We start from the raw sequence: 21,178 nt of genomic DNA, 5'->3' as shown, positions 1-21,178 counted from the left end.
GTAAGAGTTTAGAGGACTAAACTCCTTTAAAGGAGAGAGGAGTTTGTGGACCCCATCCTCTTAATTAATTTTTAAATTACTTTTTAGATAAGTTTATCTACTTATTTATATTTTTAAAAAGGAGACCCTTATCTTATCCCGACCTCCCGGGATCGATTTATCGTTCAGTAACACCCGAGCGAGGATCCTCACGCGATATTTGTTTTGGTTTAAAAATTAAAGAAGAGTAGAAAACCGGAGGAAACCCTATCTCTTCTTGTGTCGTGTGGTGACCTTGGCGGCAGACTCTTGATATTTTGTTCCTCGTTGAATTTTGTGACGAAAGATCCAAGGTAGGTGCTTGAATTTTATTGTGGTTGTGAGATCTTACTTATTCTCATCCTTAGTTTCCACCCTATAGACTACCTTATGGAATTTGATATGTGTCACCAACCTTGTGTTTATTCATTCATTTATGCACATGCTTTATGTTTGTTAGGGCATCCTTCGAGTGCTTGATTTTGGATAATCTGATTTGGAGTCTTGGAGTTGTGAGACATTTAGGTAAGTATCCACATATAAATTATAATACGTATATAGACTTTTTGAAACTAGATAAATTTGTGAAAGTCAATATTTAATTTATTTATTTTGTGATAATTAGGTTTCTGTATATTATTCAAATTATATTTATATAATTAATACTATTTTCGAATTATTTTAAATTATTTAATATTCAAATTAATGAGATTCTTTAGAATTCCCACGTGTTGATTTAGTTAAATTTCGAATTTTCAAATAATTCTTTTAAATCCTGATTCTTTTTACTTTTGAAATTTCATATGATTTATGACTGTTCAAAATTTTTGAATTTCGGATAATTATTTAAATTTCTGAATTCATGTGTTTAAAGTTCAGATTATGTATTTATTTATTTATTTTGAATTTAGGGTATTATTTAAATTTTTTATTAAAGAATGTTATTATTTTTATTATTATTTGTTCATATTTGTATTCCATTAACTGGTGTATTTTGATATGACAAAAATGGGATCATGTTACTGTATTCTTGTACTTTGCTTATTTTGAATTTTGTTAATTCATCGTTTTGTGAACAAGGTACTTTGATATAGAAATTAGTCCCCAAATAACCTTGCAATAACCCTGTCACTGGGGGTTAAACACTGACCGTGTCGACACGTATTTTGTTCTAGAAACTATAGTTTCCCATTGCTTGCCGTCGGTGCAAAATATCGGCCTTTGTTAATTTTGGCTCGGGTCACCGAGGGTAAAAATATGGCTTTTGTTTTGTCTCGGGTCACCGAGGGTAAATATATGAATTTTGTGATTTGTTTTTGGGCAATAGTTGTTTGGGGGACCTATATGCTTAATTTTTGACATCTATGTTATGTGAATTAAACTTATGGTTGGTTTTTTGCAAATTATTAAATTATGATTTTTGATAAGTGATCCCTATACTTTTAGTGGGTGCTTACTGGGTTGTCAAGCTCATAAATTTTATTGTTGTTTTTCTTTCAGATCAGGAGTAGAGGTCAGTGACGGATAGCTTAGCAGGGATCGTTGGGTCACCGTCAATCTTCTTAGCATGTGATAAGTCCCGTTTGTTGTGGGCATAGTTTTTATTTGATTAAATTTGTAGCAACTGTGCAAGACATTTAGTTATTTCTTTTAGTGTTGAACTCCATTATTGTTTCTAGCCTTTAGTCTCTGTTAGATTTTTTTGTGATTTGTTGAGAACAGGTTTTGAGGCCTTACATGGCTATTGGGCCTCGGCTTGGTTGGTGTGTGGCCGTTTGTCAGCGCACTGAGCCTGGCGAGCCGGGTTCGGGGCGTGACATGTTCCTTCTATCTTGTTGTTTTTATTTTTCGTTATTTCATATTTTGTCACACTTACCACTATTCATCTTCCACATTAGTTAAGAAACAACTCAAGTGTCTTTATTCCCTACTCTCTGTGGATACGATACCATTGCCTTACCTTCTCCTTTACTTGTACCAACTATCTTGTTGTTTTTATTTTCGTTATTTCATGTTTTGTCACACTTATCACTATTCATCTTCCACATTAGTTAAGAAACAACTCAAGTTTTTTTATTCCCTACTCTCCGTGGATACAATACCCACTCATCTGGGATTATTACTTCGACACCCGTGCACTTGCGGTTTACACGCATATTCAGACGTATCAACCCCCTACAAGGTCCCAGTGGAGAAATTAAGCAATCTCACGCATGCCACCAAATATGGTTGCATAGAGTCTAGGGAATGGAGATAGAATACACCAATCAGAGGGGAAAGGGGATACTTCATTATCTTAGGAATCACCCTCTCATCCCTCTTTAATCTTGAGGTTGTAACCCTAATGGAGATCTCTCTCCCACCAAAGCAACAAATCATGCAAACCAAATAACCACAAGATCAATAAGGCAAGCAAGCATTAAACAATCAAGAATGAAACTTAATCAAACTCGGATTAAATAGAAACACAAAGCAAATCCACACAAGATGAGAATCCTAGGGTTCATAAGCCCAAATACCCTCAGGGTTTTAGTTCTCCATAGAGCAATATACAAAACACACCATCAATAAATGAAAGTACATTAAAACCATAGAAATAAACCCCCTTATATATGAACTGATGGCCTTGATGGAGAGCTTCGACGTCTTAAAGGACCCTCTCCAAAGCTAGGTTCACCGGTGGCTTCCTTGATGCTATGACAGAGGAGGAATCGATCCAAGTTAGTGACAAAGCGCCTCCCAAGCCGCAAAAACCTTCTCTCCAAACCCTAGCCATCTCACCCATCAAGAGCCGCACCAAAAAATGAGAAAGAATAGGGCAAAATGGCTATTTATAGCCCTTAGACAGTGTCTGTTACATGCCCCCACGCACCCATGTGGATTTTCCTCGCGCCCGCGTGGGCTGCAGGAATTTCCACGCGGGCGCGTGAATAGTACTTAGCTACGGTAAAATTCTACATTACTTAGATATAGTGAATGCTACTGTACTTAGCGATTGCCTTTCCTCTCACTTATTTGTGCCTCTCTTTCTTATATCTTTTATTTTTTCTACATTACATCTTATCAACACAATCATTGTTTCATCTTCGCTTGGTTAAGTAGCAATCTTGGTATTTCTATTCCTTATGCAAAGTAACAAATCTTGGTTAAGTAGTAACTCTAATAGAGACCTCTCTCATCAAAGTAACAAATCAAGCATAATAAATCAATCACAAAGTTTAATTTAACATGCAAGCGATAGAAACACAAGGCTGAAAATCAAATCAACTTGGATTAAATAGAAACATAAAGTAAATCAATACAAAAGAATAGATCGTAGGGTTCACATACCCAAATACGTTCAAGGGTTTAGCCCTTAACACGTCCGAATATGCGTTTACATCACAAGTGCACGGGTGTTAAAGTAATAATCCCAGATGAATGGGTATCGTATCCACAGAGAGTAGGCAATAAAGACACTTAAATTGTTTCTTAACTAATGTGGAAGATGAATAGTGATATGTGTGACAAGATTCAATTCTCAAGAGTAAAAACAACAAGAAAGAGAGCACAAGTAAAGGAAAAGGTAAGGCAACTGATAAAGATGTTGTACTCGGGTATTGTTCAGCCAATGACAATCATTTCAAGTGCAAGAAACCTCTATTATGCTTCCTAATTAATGCAATAGTGAGTTGTGGAAATCCTTAATTGCATAGTCCCAAATCTAAGGTCAACCATGCCTAACTCTATGCATGTCCCAGAGGAGAAATCGAACAATCTCAACACCACGCACTCGTATAGAATTGCAATGAGCTTTAGGGACTCCAAATGATAAATCCTATTCCTATGTACAGACCTAAACCTTTGGTCCAGGTGAAAGATCCCTAGCTACAATTAAGCCCTAGATGCTAAAATCACTTCAACGCTTCACTCTGTTGCACTAGCAACTAAGCCCCAGCGGAAGGTCATCCCTTAGCCCATTCACTCAACTATGACCGCAAAGAACTCTTGGAACATGTAGATAGGATAGATCATACCGGAGGGAAAGGGAGTGCTCTGCTACCTCTCGACTCACCCTCTAAATCCTCTCCAATCTAGCTTTGTCAAACTCTCATGATGTGTCACTCACTCACAAGAGTTACCAAGAAGAACTCTCAACCCTAGTGTCACTCTAGGGGAGTATTCATACAATCAAGCATACAAGATTGGAACTCACAATAAACATCAATTAATTGAAAGCATAATAAAGAAATTCAATTAAACGAATACATCCTAGGGTTCACAAATACCCAAGTACCAACTAGGGGTGTAGCTCTCCATGGAGCTAGATACAATCAATGAAATCGAATGTAAAAACAAAGCATCCATAGAAAATGCCCTCGTTAGTCATGGTGATGGTCTTGTGGAGAGTCCTCTACTCCTCGCAAGGGTCCCTTTGTCCGGCCTAGGATACACCTCACCGGATCGGTGCCGATGAAAGCTCTCCCACTAACCTTCTTCCAAACGGCGTGCGATGTCGGAGCCGTAGAACCTCTCCAAAGTACTAGTGTTATCACCTCGGCCATCCACAGATCTGCTAATGACAGCGAATAAATATCTGTAGCTCAGCCGAGACAGACATGTGGCCTTGGATATTCCCGGTTCATGCTGCCCCTGTCCGCATGAAACCTGGTAAGCCTGCTGTGGACTCAAGGTACCAAAGTAATTTGTTGGTAGATGTTCATACTCCTCGGTTTCTATATATGCCTCGTCGTACAAGCCCATGCGAACTAAAAAAATCAGAAATACTCATAGCAAATTGACAACCGAACACTCTAAACTGTATGTCATCCACAAACTCAAAAGACGCCAGCACCTCCAAAGTCAGCGGCTTAAAAACTTGCTCTCGTATAGACAATAACCTCTGCCAGCCTCCTACGGCCATCAGCGCCTCTAACTCCCTAATTAACTCATCACCCCGCTGGACCCCACTTAGCACACTTAGGTCCATAAAACGTGATTGGCCAAACCTAAGCTCTGATAGCCACTCGAAACGAGCTTGATGCTCAAGATTCATAAATACAATATGTGCTAGCTCGGGTGAAGGCTCCCTAGGGCGCTTGTCTTCGTGCCTCCTCGAGTGCGGTGACATTCCTGTGACAAATGAGGATGAAATGATTAAATAATACTCAGGAACAGCATACTACAGAATTCCATATGGGCCTGTGGAAATTACCCACCCTCGTGTGGATCTGCGGGGTGTAAAAACTGCACGATTGTGCATCGATTCTCCAAAAATTCAACTCAAAACCGCCCCTATGGGCTTCCCAAACATGCATAAGACATTAAATCATGAAAATTGGCACAACTCAAGATTCTCAATCCAATAAAAACCAAGATTCACGAAGAAAAGAGGATAAGAAGGGTTGCCGATGAAATAGATGATAGTATCCCAAAAATTGGCACGAAATGTGAAAGAAAATCCTCCAAAACAACGGTAAAGGGCCGAGAAGTTGATTAGGACTGGTTTTCGGGTGATTGGAAAAGAAGAAAAGGAGAATCCACAAAGATTTTTAAAGAAAAAACTCCCGTCTCTTAGAATTCTGCACATCCACACTAGTCTACGGAAATTACATACGCTCGTCGACGTCCACAGGAAAGCTTCACAGGGGCAGGTGCACGCCCCTGTGTGCTCTCGGGAAAACACTCACTACTTCTTAATGCAAATACATGGGTGTGTGATAAATACCCATGCCCGTGCGCCCGACTCACAGGGGCAGCCGCACGCCTCTGTGGTTGCTTTAGACATCTGAGAAAAATTGCTAAGTGTTCCATACGCCCATTTGGAAATTCCACATGAGCGTGGGCATTCATAAGCCCAACTGACAGGGGCAGCCGCACACCCCTATGTCTTCTCGGGATGGGGAGAGCTCCTCTACAGAGATTCGTACGGGCGTGTGAAAATTACCCACGCCCGTGCGATTTTCACAAGGTCGCTCACAGGGACGAGTCCATGCCCCTGTGTGCTTTCGGGAAAGTCTGCCAATCTCTGCAGGACTTCATGCGCCGGTGTGAAAATTACCCACAGGCGTGTGATAATCGCATGGTCATCCACAGATGCGAGTCCACGCCCTTGTGCTTTTTCTGGATGAGCTCGCAATACAAAACCACGGGCGTGTGTTAATTCCACACGCCCGTGTGTTTTCTCTGGATACTTAGAGAACTCTGCAGGCTCTGCAGAAAATTTCTGAACATGCTTACACACTCAGAGCCTGCCCCCAATATGCAATTTATACCAGTGAAAAACATGAGAAATAGCTCAAACGACTAAAACTTCACCAAATTCACATGAAAACACACGATGAACTTAAGAACCCACGATAAAAATTGCTGCACAAGTATATAAAAATCAAGACACCAACACTCAACACTTTATTTATACAAACACTAAACTAACAAATTAAAAAATCAGTAAACACTTGGGTTGCATCCCAAGAAGCGCTTGTTTAACGCCACTTAGCTTGACGTACCTTGTCTTATCTCACGAGGACTCATAGATGAAAGTTGCCCTCTTACACATGGCTTGGAAACATGACAAGCAAAATCTCTTGAGGGTAGAGGGTGAATTATCGGGCTTGAGACCGTCCTGAAATGGTTCACCCAAATTGTTCGGTTCACGCACGTCTCCAACAGTCTTCGAGCATTTCCGGTGGCGTCTCCTAGCCCTCTTCAATCTCCGGAGTACCTTGTTCAAGATCCCCGGAGTAGATGGTACTTCTTCCATCGAACTAAGAATCATGATCTCTTCATTGTCCTCCTCTTGGTCGAACAAGCCTTCGTATGGATCCGGATTGAACATCTCCTGTATGTATTCATCAACAATCTCATCAGTAGTGTCTAAAAAGTACAAAGTATCATCGAAATCAAGAGAATGTCACATGGCTTCTGCAAGGCGGTATGTGAGCTTGTCATCTCCAACTCTCAAAGTAAGCTCTCCACCGTCCATGCCAATCAATGCCTTGGAAGTCTACAAAAATGGCCTCCCAAGTATCAAGGTTGCATCTGCATCCTCATTGACGTCTAGCACTATGAAGTCAACCAAAAAAATGTACTTGTCCACCTTGACAAGCACGTCCTCAATGATACGTCTCAGATGTCTCACCGTTCGGTCCACTAGTTGTAAAGTCATCCGAGTAGGTCTAGGCTCGCCCAAGACTAGCTTTTGAAAAAAGGTGTATGGCATGACGTTGATGCTAGCCCCTAAATCCGCCAATGCCATTTCTTCACCTAGATTGCCGATATTACACGGATCGATGAAGCTCCCAGGGTCTTTCTTCTTGTTCGGCATGTTCTTTTGCAAGACTGCCAAGCAAGACGCATCTAAGATCACTGAAGCACTCTCCTCCAACTTCCTCTTGTTGGTCAACAAGTCCTTCAAGAATTTGACATACTTAGGCATTTGGGCCAATGACTCAGCAAAAGGAATATTGATGTGGAGTTGCTTGAACAAACTTAGGAACTTCTTGTACTATTGATCCCCTTGGTCATTCTTCAATCTAGAGGGATAAGGGATCCTTGGCTTGAAAGGTGGAGGTGCCACATCCGTCTCTTTGCTTGTTCCCGCTTCAACCTCTATAACCTCTGGTGCGTGTTCATTTGACTTCTCACTCGGAAGCCTACCGTCGATCTCATGACAACTTCTCAAAGTGATCGCCTTCACATGCTCTCTAGGGTTGGTCTTGGTATTGCTCCGCAAACTTCCATGTGGCCTTTCCGATATGAACTTCGTAATCTGCCCCACTTGATTTTCAAGATTATGTAAGGACACGGTATGGTTGCGAAGTGTAGCCTCAACTGATTCAAACCTTGAATTTGACGATTGCACAAACCTAGTTAAGGCCTTATCCAAATCGGTCATTCGGGTCTCCAAACCTGAAACTTTGTTTCCACATTTGGGCCTTGTTGTTGGAAACCCGGTGGCCCCATGGCCTTTTGTGGACCTTGGTTGCTCTACGAGAAATTGGGATGATTCTTCCAACCCGTATTGTAGGTGTTGCTGTATGGGTTCCCTTGAGTCCTCATGCTATTACCTATAAAATCGACGGTCTCAACTGAAGATGCATCACCAATAGATATCGGGCAATTTGAGGGAGCATGTCCTCCATTACACACAGTGTAAGTAATCACGGCCGCTACTTTGTTCGAAGTTAGAAGATCTAACTTCTTACTCAGTGATTCCACTTGAGCCGCTAGTGAAGTCACTATATCTATCTTATGGAGACCGGCCATCTTTTTCTTCTCCCTGGTATTCTATTGGTAGCTGTTTAACCCCATTTCTTCAATTAATTGACGAGCCTCACTGGGGATCTTGCTACCTAATGTACCTCCTGCTGCCACATCCAAGAGTTACCTTGTACTCGGATTCAGACCATTGTAAAAGGTCTGAACAATCATCCACTCTGGGAATCCGTGTTGTGGGCATTTTCTTAGGAGCTCCTTGACCCTTTCCCACATCTCAAAGAGAGACTCCAATTCCAATTGTACAAAGGATGAGATCTCATTTCTAAGCTTTGCAGATTTTCCGTGAGGAAAATAATGGCCAAGAAAAGCTTCTACCATCTCCTCCCATGTGGTAATTAATGCTCTAGGTAATGAGTGTAGCCACTGCTTCGCTCTCCCTTTCAAGGAAAATGGGAAGGCCCTCAACTTGATGGCATCATCCATTACCCCATTTATCTTCAGCATATCACACACCCCGAGAAAGTTCTCTATATGATTGTTTGGATCCTCATCGACCAAACCATTGAACTGCACGGATTGCTGCAACATATGGATGAATGCCCGCTTCAGCTCAAAATTCTGAGCTATAATTGGGGGACGCACAATGCTCGATTGTGTCCCCAATACCGAAGGTCTGGCATAATCGGATAATGTCCGCTATTGCTCATTCTGTTATGCCATGTTTTTAGATTCTTCGACTTCCAAATCAGCTAGATTGGACTATTCTTGCACAGGTTCTTTCCCTTTTCTTCTAAGTGTACGTTCAAGCTCGGGATCTCCTTCAATCAGTATGGAGGAATTCCCTTGGGTCATAACTTGGAGCTGCACCAAAAGAAAGGAAACAAAAATAAGAACGATGATAGAATAAGAAAATATGAAATAGAATGAATAAATAAATAGCTAAGAAAAACAAAGTGCAAAGTATCTCTAAACGCCTACTCCACAGCAACGGCGCCAAAAACTTTGCACGTCCGAATATGCGTGTACACCACAAGTGCTCAGGTGTCGAAGTAATAATCCCAGATGAGTGGTTATCGTATACACAGAGAGTAGGGAATAAAGACACTTAAATTGTTTCTTAACTAATGTGGAAGATGAATAGTGATATGTGTGACAGGATTCAATTCTCAAGAGTAAAAGCAACAAGAAAGAGAGCACAAGTAAAGGAGAAGGTAAGGCAATCGATGAATATGGGGTACCCAGGTATTGTTATGCCTAGGACAATCGTTTCAAGTGCAAGAAACCTCTATTATGCTTCCTAATTAATGAAATAGTGAGTCGTGGAAATCGTTAATTGCATTGTCCCAAATCTAAGGTCAACCATGCCTAACTCTATACATGTCCCGGAGGAGAAATTGAACAATCTCAACATCTCACACTCGTATAGAATTGCAATGAGCTTTAGGGACTCCAAATGATAAATCCTATTTCTATGTATAGACTTAACCCTTTGGTCCAGGTGAAAGATCCCTAGCCATAATTAAGCCCTGGATGCTAAAATCACTTCAACGCTTCACTCTGTTGCACTCGCAACTAAGCCCCAACGGAAGGTCATCCCTTAGCCCATTTACTCTACTATAACCACAAAGAACTCTTGGAATGTGGAGGTAGGATAGATCATACCGGAGGGGAAAGGGGACGCTCCACTACCTCTCGACTCACCCTCTCAACCCTCTCCAATCTAGCTTTGTCTAACTCTCATGATGTGTCACTCACTCACAAGAGTTACCAAGAAGAACTCTCAACCCTTGTGTCACTCTAGGGGAGTATTCATACAATCAAGTATACAAGATTGGAAATTACAATAAACATCAATTAATTGAAATCATAAAAAAGAGATTCAATGAAACGAATATATCATATGGTTTACAAATACCCAAGTACCCACTAGGGGTTTAGCTCTCCATTGAGCTAGATACAATCAGTGAAATTGAATGTAAAAAAAAAGTATCCATAGAAAACCCCCTCCTTAATCATGGTGATGGTCTTGTGGAGAGTCCTCTACTTGTCGCAAGGGTCCCTTTGTCCGGCCTAGGATACACCTCGCCGGATTAGTGCCGACAAAAGCTCTCCCACTAACCTTCTTCCAAATGGCGCACGATGCCGGAGCCGTAGAACCTCTCCAAAGCGCTAGCCAATACCACTCAAAACCCATCGCAGGCCTCTCTCAAGTTGGGGAAAAGATGGAGAAAAGAATGCTAAAATCGGGGATGAAATCGGCTTTTAAAGGGCTGGAATCGGGAATCCACACGCCCGTATGAGGGCCCTTTTGGATTTTTCACACGGGCATGTGGAATTTCCACACGCCCGTGTGGATTCTCTGTTTTCCTATTTTCTCGGTCAGCTGTGTACAGTGCTGGTACAATATTCTTGCTACATTTTTCTACAGTACCCTACTACAATACCGGCCCGAAATACTCCCGAATCCATGCTTTCATCGAGGTAACGCAAACGGGCACACGTTTACGTTATGGATCGCTTTGCTTCTTCAATAACGAACATTTTAGTGGAGATTTTGTTCTATATGCACAAGTCGGAATGCTTGAATGTGACTATCCTTGTGCCCCTCGAAATGGTTATACTAACTTGAATACGAGGAGATTGGCACACATTCCCGTATCTCGAACCCGACCTGTGTCTTTGCATTTGAACCTTAGCAAGATTTCCTCCAAATTGGTGCATTTACGACCCACATTGGCTTCATTCTTTCATATTCGGCCTCACAACCCTACCTGCATGAAAGTAACATAACTACACACATATTAGCTAGGTGACGCCACCGAAAATACTACAAGGCTGTTGGAGACGTACATGAGCCAAAGAAGTTGGACGAACCATTGTTAGGTGTTCCGAAGCCTGATAAAACACCCTCTATCGTCAAGAGAATTTGCACATCATGCTTCCAAGTCATGGGTAAGAGGGCGACTTTCATTCATGAACCCCTGTGAGGTAAGATAAGATACGTCAAGCTACGTGACGTTAAACAAGCGCTTCTTGGGAAGCAACCCAAGTGTTTACTGTTTTTTTTTTCTTTTAGTTTAGTTCGTTTGCATGAATAAATTGTTAAGTGTTGGTGTCCTAACTTTTAGATGCTTGTGCTGCGATGTTATTGTGGGTTTTTAAAATCATCTTGTGTTATATGAGGAATTGGCGAAAGTTTGGTCGTTTGGGTTCTATTTCGTGTTTTTCACTGGTAAAATTTGCATAATAGGGCAGGCTCTGAGTGTGTAAACATGTTCAGAGAATTTCTGCAGAGCCTGCATATTTTTCTAAGTCATCTAGAGAAAACACACAGGCGTGTGGAATTTCCACACGCCCGTGGGTGTGTACTACGAGCTCACCCAGAGAAGGCACAGGACCGTGCGGCTGCCCCTATGAACGATCATGCGACTGTCACATGCCCGTGGGTAAAATTTTCGCACGGGCGTGTGAATTCCTGCAGAGTGTGGCAGATTATCCCGAGAGCACACAGGGGTGTGGACTCACACCTGTGGGCGACCTTGTGAACCACGCACGGGCGTAGGTAATTTTCGCACACCCGTGTGAAAATCTGCAGAGGAGTTCTCTCCATCCTGAGAAGACACAGGGGCGTGCGGCTGCCCCTGTGGGTCGGGAGCACGGGCGTGGATATTTTCCGCACGCCCGTGCGAGAGCAGTCAGAGTCAAAGTAGCATTTTCCTTAGAGAGCACAAGGACGTGGGTACACCCCTGTGGTGTTCTTGAAGTGAGGCGCATGGGCGTGGGGAATTTCTACACGCCCGTGTGGATGCACAAAATTCCAAGAGACTGCGATTTTTTCCTTAAAACCCTTGTGATCTATCTCATCTCCAGTCGCCGGAAAATGAATTCTGATCATCTTTTTGACCGTTCATCCTTGTTGGAGGATTTTGCTTCGCAGATCATACCGATTTTTCGAGTTTTCACATTTATTTCTTTGGTAACCTTTTTCATCCTTTTTCATCCATGGTGTATGTTAGTAATCATCTAGAAGTGGTTTTAAATTGAAATTATTTTTTAAGAGTTGTTGTGCACCCATGCGGGAGTTTCACGCCATGCAGATCCACACGTGCATGGGTAATTTCCACAAGCCCGTGTGGAATTCTGCAGTATATTGCTTCTGAGATTTTTGATTGTTTTCTTCTTTTGTACTATAGATATGGCACCTCGCGTGAAGAAGAATGACGTGAAGCGTTTCAGACTCACCCCACTCGAGCCAATACATATGGAATTCTCAAACCCCGAGCATCAAGCTAGATTCGAGAGACTTTCAGCACTGGGGTTTGGTCAGACTTGTTTTGCGAATTTGCAATTGCTAAGATATATTCAGCAGGGTGATGAGGTAAATAATGAAATTGAGGAGATGCTAGCGGTGGGAAGCTGGAGGAGGCTGCTGACGATCAGTGAGCCAGCTTACCGCGCATTGACGCTAGAGGTTTTAGCGTCTTTTGAGTTTCTTTTGATGCATGAGAGAGTTGACACTACGGAGGTGATACAATTTCGGGCATTCGGACATCCGTTTTTCATGAGTGTAACTGAGTTTTCGATTTGGACGGGCCTGTACGATGTCGCTTATACCGGTACAGTGGAGTATGGACGATTACTGGTAGATTTTCCAGTATCAGTGACTCCATATCACGCGTATAGGATTTTCTATGGCCATGGGGAGTATGAATCCGGGTTGTCGAAGGCCTCTAGCTTATCCCGGTTCAGTTACAGATATTTGCACGCAGTTATCAGCAGGTCTGTGACAGGTCGAGCAGATAACACAGCTGCTTTGACCAAGCTGGATTTGCTCTTTTTATACTCCATGGCCCACAATGTACCACTTCACTTGGGGTGCATACTAGCGGATATTCTGCAGTACCAGGGTCATTCGACGAGAGTGGGTTTATTATTTACTGGCCCCTACTCACCAAACTCATTTTGGGAATGGGTTTGGGTGACGCCTTACGTGGTGCTGAGGGGACAGTTGTGCCTACTCCTCTTGCATTTGATACTATCAGGATGATGGGGTTGGTACGGAGGGTTGGGCCAGGAGTCTATATTCTTGCAACAGCTACCGCAGAGACCACCAGGAGCGAAGAAGATACTGCGGGGGGTGTCCAGCAGATTCCCACACCTTCTGTAGCACTGGGTACTCGAGCTTATGATCGTATTGAGAGGCTGGAGACCGATGTTAGAGAGATTCAGACTGAGGTAGCGGAGCACCGGGCTATGCAGTCAGCTCAGTACACAGATCTTATGGCCCGGTTCGACTTTCTACGAGATCTACTGAGATCCAGACCCTCAGTTCCTCCAGCATCCCCATCCTCTACCCCGGCACCGGTGGACCCACCATGTGCGTCTTCAGTAGCAGAAGCAGCGCAGGAGCCCGAGCGCGACACCGACATTTGACTTTTCCTTTCTTTTACTTTCTTTGCATTTTAGTTTAGACTTGTTCACTCAGAAAGTATTTTCCTTCTGAGTTTATGTTCATTTTGCATCATCGAGTTGTATTCATTGCTTTATCTTTCTTATACACTCAATTTATTTTGTTTTTGTTGAGCTTCATTGAACCCCCTCGTGTATGCGTGCAGATGGTCTTGTCTATTTGGGAATTAAGACTTAGTCATAGGCACGGCCAAGGTGCTGAGGCACTTAGCCGTGTGAGCTTCACAACCCATCGGAATACTACTCCCATGGAATTAGCTTTATCAAACGCAACACTAGGAGTCAGGGGAGTATTGTTTTGACTGCTTCTCCCATATTTGCTTTTGAATGATTTATATCTTGAGTGAGCTTGCATGTCTACGTTGAGGACAATGTACAAATTAAGTGTGGGGGAGTTTCATAGTGCACACATTTTTTTTCTATTGTTCTTGATTGTTATATGCTCACATAGCCAATCGCGGTTCACCTTAGTTGCAAGGATTGTATTCTTGAGTTTAGGAGAATTTATAACATTGAATGTTTTCATGCTCTAGTTCTTGCTTGAATTTCTAGGAATTTTTGCCCGATTTACACTTAGTGCACTACTCACTTTTTAAACTCTGTTGGAAACTCAAGTTCGATGTTAAAGGAACTAGTTATAGTTGTTTCTTGTGTTAAATTCTGAAAAACAAATGATGAAAAGAAAGAACAAAATAGTTTTATTGTTTATTTGTGCTTGTTGGGTGGAAAGAGCTACCACCTATGAAGTATGAAGCTACTTTCATAAGTCGGATACTGGTTATGCCCTAATGAGAGAAAGAGCTATCTCATGGGATGAGTGAAAGCTACCACCCCGGTAGAAAGAGCTACCACCTCGAAAGTGTGAAAGGCACCTTAGCGGCCGCTTGGGAAACGGCTACCTTAGAGGATGTGTGAAGCGACTACCGTTTTTGAAATGTTTGTTGTTTTCTTGTTATAGATAAATAAGTCCCTTATACTTAGAGCTTTGAGGAGTATACTTTGGGTTGACTTGAGTGAGTTCACACACTTACATGATTTCGGGTTTGTTGTCCTTTTTTATTCAAGTTTTTAGCTAGAGAATTGATTTTTCGTATTTAGTGTTGAAATTTCCCTTTCTTTTAGATTGCTCTCTTTGTATGCTTTGGTGAACCTAAGGCCAAGCACTTCCAATATTTCCTTCATCCATGGGCATAACGTTTTAATTTTTGCTTGAGGACAAGCAAAAGCTTAGGTGTGGGGGAGTTTGATAAGTGCTTGTGCGATATAAATGCGAAGCATTATTTCCTTATGTTGAGCATTACTTTCCTCGGGTTTTTACACTAATATGTGTGATTTTATGTTACTTTCTTGCAGGTAGGGTTGTGAAACCAATTATGAAGGAAAGAAGCCAATGTGGACCATAATGCACTGATTTTGGAGGAAATCTTGCTAAAGTTCAAACGCGAAGATATAAGTCGGGTGCGAGATGCTAGAGTGTGTGCCAACCTCCCCGTATTTGAGCTTACACAACCATTTAGAGGGACACAAGGGCAGTCACACTCAAGCATTTTGACTTATGCACATAGAACAAGATCCCCATCAACTTATCCGTCATTGAAGAAGCAAAGCGATCCACGGCATAAACGTGTGCCCGTTTATGTTACCTCGATGAAAAGTGGATTCGGGAGTATTTCACAGCCGCCCAAAAATCATAGTTTCAGAGAATTCAAACGGGCATGTGGAAATTACCCAAGCCCCTGTGGAAATTCAGCACGGGCCCGTGAAGCATCCACGCCAGTGTAGTCGCCCGATTCTAGCCCTATTTAAAGCCGAATCAGCCCCGATTTTGGTATTCTTTTCTCCATCTTTTCCCCAACTTGAGAGAGGGCTTCGGCTAGGGTTTCGAGGGGTATTGGCCATGTTTTGGAGAGGTTCTATGGCTCTGACGTTGTCATTCCTTAGGAAGAAGGTTGGTAGGGGAGCTTCCGTGGAGGCATATCATATACCGGACGAGGGAATCCTTGAACGACGAGTAGAGGACTTTCCACAAGACCATCGAGACGACTATCAGGGGGGTTTCTCTATGGATTCATTACTTTTACATTCTATTTCTTTGATTGTGCTTAGCTCCATGGAGAGCTAAACCCCTAGTGGGTACTTGCATATTTGTGAACCCTAGGATGTATTCATTTCATTGAATCTCTTTATTATGCTTTCAATTAATTGATGTTTATTGTGAGTTCCAACCTTGAATGCTTGATTGTATGAACATTTCCCCTAGAGTGACACTAGGGTTGAGAGTTCTCATTGGTAACCTTGTGAGTGAGTGACACACCACGAGCGTTAGACAAAGCTAGGTTTGAGAGGGTTGAGAGGGTGAGTCGAGAGGTACAGGAGCGTCCCCTTTCACCTCCGGCGTGATATATTCTACCTCCGTTCGTCGAGTTCTTTGTGGTCATAATAGAGTGAATGGTCTAAGGGATGAACTTCCGCTTGGGCTTAGTTGCGCGTGCAACAAAGTGAAGCGTTGAGGTGATCTTAGTATCCAGGGCTCAATTGTGGTTAGGGACCTTCCACCTGGACCAAAGGGTTAGGTCTATAATAAGGAAGAGATTTATTACTTGGAATCCCTAGATGTCATTGCAACTTTATGCGAGTGCGAGGTGTTGAGATTGTTCGATTTCTCCTCTGGGACATGTATAGAGTTAGGCATCGTTGACCTTAGATTTGGGACTATGTAATTAAGAATTTCCACGACTCATCATTGCATTAATTCGGAAGCATAACAGAAGGTTCTTGTACTTGAAACAATTATCCTAGGCGGAGTATTATCCGGGTACCCCATCTTTATCGATTGCCTTACCCCCTTCTTTACTTTTGCTCTCTTACTTGTTGCTTTTACAGTTGAGAATTGAATCATTGTCACACTCATTATCATTGATCTTTTACATAGCTAAGAATTTAATTAAGTATTTTTATTCCCTACTCCCTGTGGATCCGATACCCGCTCACCCAGGATTATTACTTTGACAAACCCGTGCACTTGTGGGATATACACATGGGGACCTTGTCATAGATAAAACCTCCTTGTAGTCTGTATAGATAGTCTTGTGGAGCGGCATCGTCTTCTCCAGTGGTTACGTTGTCAGGCCTTGGATACACCTTGCCAAATTAGTGCAGACGAAAGCTTCCCCAATAACTCTCCTCCAAAGGAATGTGATGTCGAATCTTGTAGAACCACTTCAAAAACCTATGTAAAGCCTCTCCAAACAATAGCCGCCAGGGTCTCCAAATATGGAAAAAAGATGGGGAAAAGATCCTTCAAAACATCGCATGTCACAGTATTTATAGGTACTGGAATCAAGTATCCACCTGGCTGTGTGGAATTTCAACACGGCCATGTGGATTTCCAGATTTGGTTTCCTGCGAGCTATGAAGAGTAATTGCTATTGTGATTTTGCTACAGTGATTTTCTATAATAAACTGCTACAGTACTTCACCAAAATGCTCCCGAATCCACTATTATCATCGAGGCCACATGAATGGGCACACATTCATGCGGTAAATCATGTTGCATCTTTAATGAAATCATATTAACGAAGATCTTGCTAGTATTGCACAAGTTAGAACATGTGAGTATGACTACCTTTGTGCCCTTCTATTTTGCGTATTCTCTTGAGCACAGTTAAGGTTGGCACACACCCATATGTATTTGAGCAGAACTTGTGTCTTCACATTTTTTTTCAATCCAATACTTCATGAAAAAGCAATAAAATCTGAGAAAAGTAATGCTCAATGTAAAAAAATACTTCGTATTACTTATACACAAGCACTTATCAAACTCCCCCACACTTAAGCTTTTGCTTATCCTCAAGCAAAAATAAAAACATTAAAGCCTCTAAGAAGGAAGATTGAAAGTGCATAACCTTAGGTTCACCAAAAGCATGCAAAGGAAGCATTCTACAAGTAAGGAGAAATTTCAACACCGAATAAGAAAAATACATAGTCTAGCTAAAAACTTGAATCAAAAAGGACAACAACCCGATATCGTGTAAGTGTGCATAAACTTACTCAAGTCAACCCAAAGTATACTTCTCAAAGCTCTAATTAAGAGGTATTTATTTATGTTCAAAAAGAAAAGACAAGGTAGTAGCTCCACACATCCTCTAAGGTAGCCCTTTTCTAAGTGGCCGCTAAGGTGGCTTTCACACTTTCAAGGTGGTAGCTCTTTCTACCGGGGTAGTAGCTTTCACTCATCCCATAAGATCGCTCTTTCTCTCATTAGGGCATAACTAGTATCCGACTTATGAGAGTAGCTTCATAATTCATAGGTGGTAGCTCTTTCCACACCCAATTCACAACAAAACAAACAACTATTTTTTTCAAAGAAATTAAAACAGAAAACAAACTAAAAGAAATCCCTTTTACCATCGAACTTGAGTTTCCACAAGGCTTAATGAGTGAATAGTACAACAAGTGTCAATCGGGCAAAAATTCCTAAAACTTCAAGTAAAACTAGAGCATGAGAATATTCTATGTTAAAAATTCTCCTAAACTTAAGAATACAACCATTGCAATTAAGGTGAACAGCCACTCGCTACATTAGCATGAACAATGAAGCATAAGTATAGAACATGTGTAATGCCACAAGTCAAGAAATTTGCCTCCAAACATCCAAGAAACACAATGTCAACCCCGAAGAACCACACTTTAAGCATGCTTATCATAAGGCAAAGTGTGATGTTTCGAAGACCAAACCATGTGGCACACTTCATCACATAGAATTGGGTATTTTGGAAATATTTGGGACGCATCAACAATTCAAGGAATTACTTTCACATGGTTTTTGGTGAATCTATTCTCAATTGATGATCCTACCTTTCACCAACTTACTTTGGAGGTTTTGAGCAATTTCAAAACACACCAAGACAACCACATCTTCAACATCTTGTGATGACTAGTTGGACATTTGAGCATGGACATTCGCTTTACTTCTTTACTTTATTTCTTTGCTTTACTTTTGATGCAAGTGCGTTTTTTTTTATTGTAAAAAGTTGGGAAGGGGATGCCTTGCCAATCTTGTGTAGAACTTTGCTACTCTTCATCTAGTATTGTTGTGTTTTGACTAGTCCTTATTATTTATTTTTGCAATCTTAATTTTTGTTTGGAATGATGATGCCCCTTTATGCCATGCAGGGTATTAAGGGAGCTTGGTGAGCCTCTCCACATCCCATGGAAGCCAGACCCGACATGAAAAGCTTACAACACCTTTTATTCAGGTCACCTCTCGCCGTGTGCACAAGATTTAACCGGTGATGTTCGTTCCACCCACCTCCATTATTTTTATTGCACATATTATTATGTTTTTCATGATTAGTGTACATTGGGGATAATGTACAACACTAGGTGTGGGATGGGTGTATTGTATGTATTAGGGTGATTATTTACATGCTAGTGTACCCATGATGGCTTGTTCATTATTGTAAGACTCTTCTAGCATGGTTTAATGATTGATTTGAGTTACATACTTGTTGTTGTACTCTATTGAATCTTGTTTCACCTCTAGTATTGTCTTGTGCACTGAATCTTGTGTTGATGCCCTGGGAATAGTGACAAGATCCCCTTGCGTTTATCCCGCAAGTGCACAGCTTTGTCGAAGTAATAATCCCGAGTGAGCGGGTATCGAATCCACAGGTAGTAGGGAATAAAAATACTTAATTCGATTCTTAGCTATGTAAAAAATCAATGATAATGACTGTGACAATGATTCAATTCTCAACAGTAAAAGCAACAAGTAATAGAGCAAAAGTAAAGAAGGGGGTAAGGCAATATATAAAGATGGGGTACCCAGATAATGCTCCGCCTAGGATAATTGTTTCAAGTGCAAGAACCCCCTATTATGCTCCCTAATCAATGCAATGGTGAGTCATGGAAATCTTTAATTACATAGTCCCAAATCTAAGGTCAACTATGCCTAACTCTATACATATCACAGAGGAGAAATCGAACAATCTCAACACCTCGCACTCGCATAGAGTTGCAATGAGCTCTAGGGATTCCAAGTGATAAATATCTTCCTTATTATAGACCTAACCCTTTGGTCTAGGTGGAAGGTCCCTAACCACAATTGAGCCCTGGATACTAAGATCACCTCAATATTTCACTCTGTTGCACGCGCAACTAAGCCCAAGCGGAAGTTCATCCCGTAGACCATTCACTCTATTATGGCCGCAAAGAACTCGAGGAACGGAGGTAGAATCTATCACGCCGGAGGGGAAAGGGGACGCTCCTGTACCTCTCGACTCAGTCTCTCAATCCTCTCCAACCTAGCTTTGTCTAACGCTCGTGGTGTATCACTCACTCACAAGGTTAGCAACAAGAACTCTCAACCCTAGTGCCACTCTAGGGGAAATGTTCATACAATCAAGCATTCAAGGTTGGAACTCACAATAAACATCAATTTATTGAAAGCATAATAAAGAGGTTCAAAGAAACAAATACATCCTAGGGTTCACAATACCCGAGTACCCACTAGGGGTTTAGCTCTCCATGGAGCTAAGTACAATCAACGAAATAGAATGTAAAAGCACTGAATCCATAAAGAAACCCCCTCGATAGTTGTGTCGATGGTCCTATGGAAAGTCCTCTACTCATCGTCCATGGATTCCCTCGTCCGGTATAGGATACGCCTCGACGGAAGCTCCCCTACCAACCTTCTTCCTAAGGAATGACGATGTCAGAGCCGTAGAACCTCTACAAAACCTTGGCCAATACCCCTCGAAACCCTAGCCGAAGCCCTCTCTCAAGTTGGGGAAAAGATGGAGAAAAGAATGCTGAAATTGGGGATGAATCGGCATTAAATAGGGCTGGAATCGGGCGACCACACGGGCCTGTGGATTTTACACACGCCCATGTGGAATTTCCACACAGGCGTGTATAATTTCCACACGCCTGCGTGGATTCTCTGAATTCCTGTTTTCTCGGCCGGTTGTGAACAGTAACTGCTACAGCGATTGCTAAAGTAACCTGCTATAGTACTCTGCCAAAAATACTCCCGAATACACTTTTCATCGAGGTAACATAAAGGGGCACACGTTTATGCCGTGGATCGCTTTGCTTCTTCAATGACGGATAAGTTGATGGAGATCTTGTTCTATGTGCATAAGTCAGAATGCTTGAGTGTGACTGCCCTTGTGCCCCTCTAAATGGTTGTGCTAACTCAAATACGGGGAGGTTGGCACACACTCTAGCATCTCGCACCCGACTCATATCTTCACGTTTGAACTTTAGCAAGATTTCCTCCAAAATCAGTGCATTGTGATCACATTGGCTAACACACGCCCGTGCAGAAATTCCCCACAGGCGTGGTCATTCACATGCCCCAACTCACAGGGGCGGCCTGCGCCCTGTGTTTTCTCGAGATGGAGGGGAGCAATATCGCGAGTTTCGCGCAGGCGTCCGAAATTACCCACGCCCGTGCGTGGTGCACAAGGTTGCCCATAGGGGCGAGTCC

General features: G+C 42.1%; 1 long non-coding RNA gene and 1 other non-coding gene across 2 annotated transcripts; both read left to right on the top strand.

Annotated features, from left to right (window-relative positions):
- Positions 1 to 285: 285 nt before the first annotated feature.
- Positions 286 to 1,664, top strand: LOC120256865. Its single transcript, XR_005535444.1, has 3 exons — positions 286 to 332; positions 479 to 543; positions 1,519 to 1,664. It is a non-coding gene; the product is annotated as an uncharacterized LOC120256865 (long non-coding RNA).
- Positions 1,665 to 8,440: 6,776 nt separating this feature from the next.
- Positions 8,441 to 8,547, top strand: LOC120256867. Its single transcript, XR_005535445.1, has one exon. It is a non-coding gene; the product is annotated as a small nucleolar RNA R71 (small nucleolar RNA).
- The last annotated feature ends 12,631 nt before the right edge of the window (positions 8,548 to 21,178 follow it).

This window comes from Dioscorea cayenensis, unplaced genomic scaffold, assembly GCF_009730915.1.
Source record: "Dioscorea cayenensis subsp. rotundata cultivar TDr96_F1 unplaced genomic scaffold, TDr96_F1_v2_PseudoChromosome.rev07_lg8_w22 25.fasta BLBR01001676.1, whole genome shotgun sequence".
Taxonomy (NCBI): Eukaryota; Viridiplantae; Streptophyta; class Magnoliopsida; order Dioscoreales; family Dioscoreaceae; genus Dioscorea; species Dioscorea cayenensis.
This window is presented reverse-complemented; position numbering and strand designations above follow the sequence as displayed.